Source organism: Myotis lucifugus, unplaced genomic scaffold, assembly GCF_000147115.1.
Source record: "Myotis lucifugus unplaced genomic scaffold, Myoluc2.0 scaffold_139, whole genome shotgun sequence".
Taxonomy (NCBI): domain Eukaryota; kingdom Metazoa; phylum Chordata; class Mammalia; order Chiroptera; family Vespertilionidae; genus Myotis; species Myotis lucifugus.
In genome coordinates this window covers 2,498,434-2,503,140 of record NW_005871187.1, presented here as the reverse complement: position 1 = coordinate 2,503,140, position 4,707 = coordinate 2,498,434, and the positions used below count along the sequence as shown (strand labels likewise).

General features: G+C 49.3%; 1 long non-coding RNA gene across 1 annotated transcript; it reads left to right on the top strand.

Moving 5' to 3' along the window:
- The first annotated feature begins 788 nt into the window (after nt 1-788).
- Nucleotides 789-2,362, top strand: LOC106698127. Its single transcript, XR_002830675.1, has 2 exons — nt 789-1,580; nt 2,062-2,362. It is a non-coding gene; the product is annotated as an uncharacterized LOC106698127 (long non-coding RNA).
- Nucleotides 2,363-4,707: the final 2,345 nt, after the last annotated feature.

Genomic DNA, 4,707 nt, shown 5'->3' with positions numbered 1-4,707 from the left:
AGCGACGCTCTCCTGCTCTCAGGGCCGGGGGGCTGCGCGCGCGGCGGCCGCATCCCCCGCCCCGGCGCCTCCGCCCCCGCCCCGCGCCCCGGCTCCACTGGTCTGGCGGCTGCGCCTCGGGAGGGGCGGCGAGGCCGGAGCCGCGGCGCCTGGGAACTGGCTGCCCTGCACTCGGGAACGGGCGCGGGACGGCCGGCCTCCTGTCCCCTCCCCTTTTCTCTCCTACTTCCTCTTCTCGCTCCTTCCTTCCTTCCTCCCTTTCTTTTCCCCGCGGCGGCTGCGCCCGACTGAGACAGAAACTCGCCTCCGACGCCAAAACTAAAGTTGAGAGAACCGCCCGCCCGCGCCGCTCGCCGGCCCCGCCTCCTGCCGGCTCTTCCTTCCTCCGCGCGCCCGCCCGCGCCGGATCCCGGGGCCGAGGGCACTTTCCCCCGCGAGCCGCCGCATTCCTGCAGACGCCGCCGCCGCACGTGACCGCCGCCCGGCCCGGCCCGGCCCCAGCGCCCGGGCTCCCGGCCCGCGCCCTCCGCGGAGGCCCGGCTGGGTTGGACGTCTGGTCCCCGCGGAGGACGCGGCCGCCCTGGGCCGCAGGAAGTCCAGCCCGGCCCGGCCCTTCCCGGCCGGTCCCCGGGAAGTGTCCGCAGGGCTTCCAGGTCGCCCCGGGAGGCGAATGGAGGGACAGGGCGCGCGGGGAGGTGTCAATCCGCTCCCCCGCCCGCGCGAGCTCACCCGCAGGCGGCGGAGGGCCGTGCGGGAGGAAAGCCGCGAGGACAGGTCGGGTTCGGTTGCATACCCGTGAACAGGCGCTGGTTTGGAGAAGGGTCCATTCTTTTGAACGGCAACTTGGTTTTTTTCCGCTCTGGACTTTGCAAACACCCCCCTTCCCGGGATAAACGGTCTCGGTAATTTGAAGTTTTGAGACTAGATCTGTGACTTGATGTTATGCACTTTTTAAAAAACCCACCAATGTTGCCTTTTTTAAAAAAAAAGGGGGGGGGGACTTTTTTAACACTGAAACTTGAAGCATAGACATGAAATCTCAGCGGGGAAAAAAAAAAAGTCAGTGCTTATCGGTCGCGAGGATTCCTCTGTGAACCCGCCCTCATCCTCGAGGGGACGGGAGTCCATCCCCTTATCCCTGCGCCTGGCACAGGGTGGACTCAGGGAATGTCGGCTGAGTGAGGAATGAGAGGCGCTCACCCTAGCCACCTGGTTCTCTAAGTGGCCGTGCGAGGAGTCCATTTGAAATCGTTAAAAGCAAATGAAAAAAAAAATTTTTTTTAATTCATGCATTCTGATTTTAAAAATAAGCAACTTTATTGAGATATAAGCAGGCCACAGGACTCATCCGTTCAAGCAACTCGGTGTTTTTAGCATATTCACAGGATTGTGCAACATCCCTCTGATTTTAAATCCATTCTGAAAGAAGCCTAACTTGTTTTAATGATTTTTGTCTGCAGTGCTAGTGGAGCAGATGTATAAATAGGTTTAAGCAAGAAAAGGTCCCCTGAGCAAAAAGATAATCTTCCTCCAGCCAGGACATGCCCGGGAGAGTTCTGAGGAAGGCTCTGTATCACTTGGTGTGTGTGTGTGTTGGGGGGGGGGGGGGGGGTCCCGGGAAGAGGCTGGGCCCTCCAGATTCTAAAGGAGGGTTCTGCTCGGCCGCTCTGGGCCCCAGTTCCAGCTGAAGAAAGGGATTCCCCCTTGTGAAGCCCCCCATGCTCCTTAGGTTTATCTCCACCCCATACCAAAATGTTAAGTGCATTTAACCATAAGCGTGTAGGTTCTGGAGTTACAGAGATTTGAGTTCAGATCCCAGTTCCACCATTTACTAGCTGTGAGACATTGGACAAGTTACCTAATACCTGTTCTTTAATTTCTTTAACATTGTGGTCACCGGTAAGAACAGCCACTTCATCTGCTGAGGCATTAAATGAGTCAGCGGACATAAAATACGTACTTAGCTCAGCTTTTGGCCTATAAGCTCTGCATAAATGTCAGCTGTCATTGTCCAGGTCCACAGTTTACTTCCCATGTAGTGACATGGCCTCTCTTTTGCAGCAACTTCTCCCGCTTCCCCCGGGATCCTGTCGGCAGTCCCTTCCTCTCATGTCCAGTAATCAACCCACACAAAGCCTTTGGACAGAAACTATGCATTAAAAACTTCAACTGAAAAACAAACTCGAAGAACCAAAGTGATTACAAACCTGGGGTTGTAATGCAAGCTGTCCCTTAACTAGAGCATTTACAACTATGAACACTATAATTAAAGGGCTTAGGGTGCAGCAGAGGTTGCTTTGTTCAATATTGTTTCACCTGCCATTAAAATGAGAACAAAATTGCTTTGATAAGTGGATTAAAAGGCTGTTTGGAGTGATTTTATGTTCTGTAAGCACTGCTGAAGCATCAACCAAGATTTTGTAATTTACTATTTCTCATCTATAAAGTTTCAATCACAGGTTAGTGTTGAATAACGATAACATGTATTCAATCCTTTGCCCCTCTCCTCCTTTCCAGCCCCACTTTTGGAGCAATTATCAATGTAAGGCACCTTGAAATAGGGAGTTGCTTTCTTCAGACAAAGACCCACCATTTTCCTGGGTCATTTTCAATGTCCATGGAGATCACTATCTCAAAACGCTGGTCTCGCAATGACTTGACTTCTCAGCTACAATGGACCCTCATCTCCACTCCACTTCAGTCACCTACTCCTATGTCCACACCCCATCATTGTCCAGAAATACTTCAGCTATGAAATCAAACTAGGTTATACTATTCTCTCAATAACCATTTGGTTCTCTGGTTTCATTACTCACCCCTCATTTATTATTAACCTCTCTCTTTCCCACCAACCTATCACTCCTGTTTTCCTTTCTTTCCCAATTCAGTTTAGAAATCATAACATTGCTTCAACCTCTCTTAGTCATCTATGGCCTCAATTCCATTGCCTCATGTATTTCAATGAATCTTTTAAACTGAATTAATCCAGTCATCTGTCTTTTCCATCCAATATCCAAGGCTTATGGGGGCCTGGGCCCCACATTTAGACATTTTGTCAAACTGAGATTATACTATCATCCCAGAGATCTACACCTGCACCAGTACAAGAAGGCATTCATTGTAGAACTTTAAACTTTGTCCTGTTACCAAAGGACACTCTTTAGTGCATTATGAATTAATGTTTTAAGTAAATTCTGTAATTATCTGGCAAATAGCACACAATTACATTGCACTGTAATCGTTGTGTGTTAAAAGCATTAATTTGCTAAGTGTAAACAATTGAAACATACCTTGGTTTTGTAACCCTCTCGACATTCCAGCATGCTTGAGTAGACTGGGGGCTTGAGAAAAGGAAGTCTCCAGCCCTCTCTCAACCTCTGAAAAGCCTGGCTAACACCCAGGTTCCTGGGGGGTGCTGGAGGGAATCTCTCAGGCGCGTGAATTGGTGTCTTTCTATATTTATAGTCTCTAACCATCTTTCCCGTGTCTGCAATCAGCTTCTCACTCATGTGACATGGCTATTCTAAACTTTACTGCTCTCCACATCATGGTTATTCATCATCCACTTACCCTTTAGAAAATCACATCACCTCCAACTACTCAGAGAACGGAGACCGCCATGCACAAAAGCCCCACAAATCTTCCCCTGAACTTACAGAAACCCACATACGAGACGTGGCTTGCACATGTACATTTTTTTTGGAAAGAGCAGTCCAGTCCACATGCTTGCTTTTCACTTCCTCACCTTTTATTCATTTACCCTCTGACTCAACACATCCAAAATTGAACTCTTTACCTCTACCCTCTTCCACCTCCAACCACACACACACCCTCCCAAGCCACATCCTCCTTCTGATTCACCATCTCAGTTAATAGCATCATGATCCACTCCCTTATTCAAGCCATAAGCGTGTCCTCTTAATCACTTCCCTTTACCATAAATTACATACAGCCAGTTAATAATTTGTGTTGTTCTTTCAGATCTCTGAAGGTCTGCTGCCCAGCTCCATGCCCATTTCTACTTTACTTCCCATCCATTTTTACAGAGCTTCCGGAATCATGTCCCTGCTTCTAGTTTTGCGTGGCTCCTTCTAGTTTTACGTGGCTCCTAGTTTTACGTGGCTCCATCAGACTTCTACTCTGATATCAGAGTGATCTTTCTAACATGCGAGTCTGATCAGGGTGTGAAACCATTCAAGACAAATTCATGGCATATAACCTTAACCATGCTAGTCCTTGCTTCTCTCCTCAATTGATCTCTTGCAACTCACCTATAAGTGTTATGTTTTCCCGGCTTATTGAACCACTTGTGATTCCTTGAATACGCCACTTTCCCTCTCATCCTTTGCCTTCTGAAGATGCTGTTCTTGCTGTTTGAAACCCCCTTTTCACCTGGTTTCCCTTGTACTCAACCTCCAACCTCTGTACCTACTCTAACAAAAAGCCTCCTTGCTTTCCCCTTCTCAGTGGTCCATACCCCACACACCCGGTGAGAGGCTTCTTTTCGGGGCTTACATAATTCACCCACCTCCTCCATCATGGCACTTACCATAGTTTGTTGTGATTGTTTGTGTGTCTGTGTCCCCAATACCACGCTGGGTCTCCCATCTCTTTGTCCCCGTGCCAGCAATGTTGACAATAGGTTCTCAGCAAACACAGAAGACAAGGAGAGGAGGAAGGTGAGGAGGTACCCCAGAGCCCAAGAAT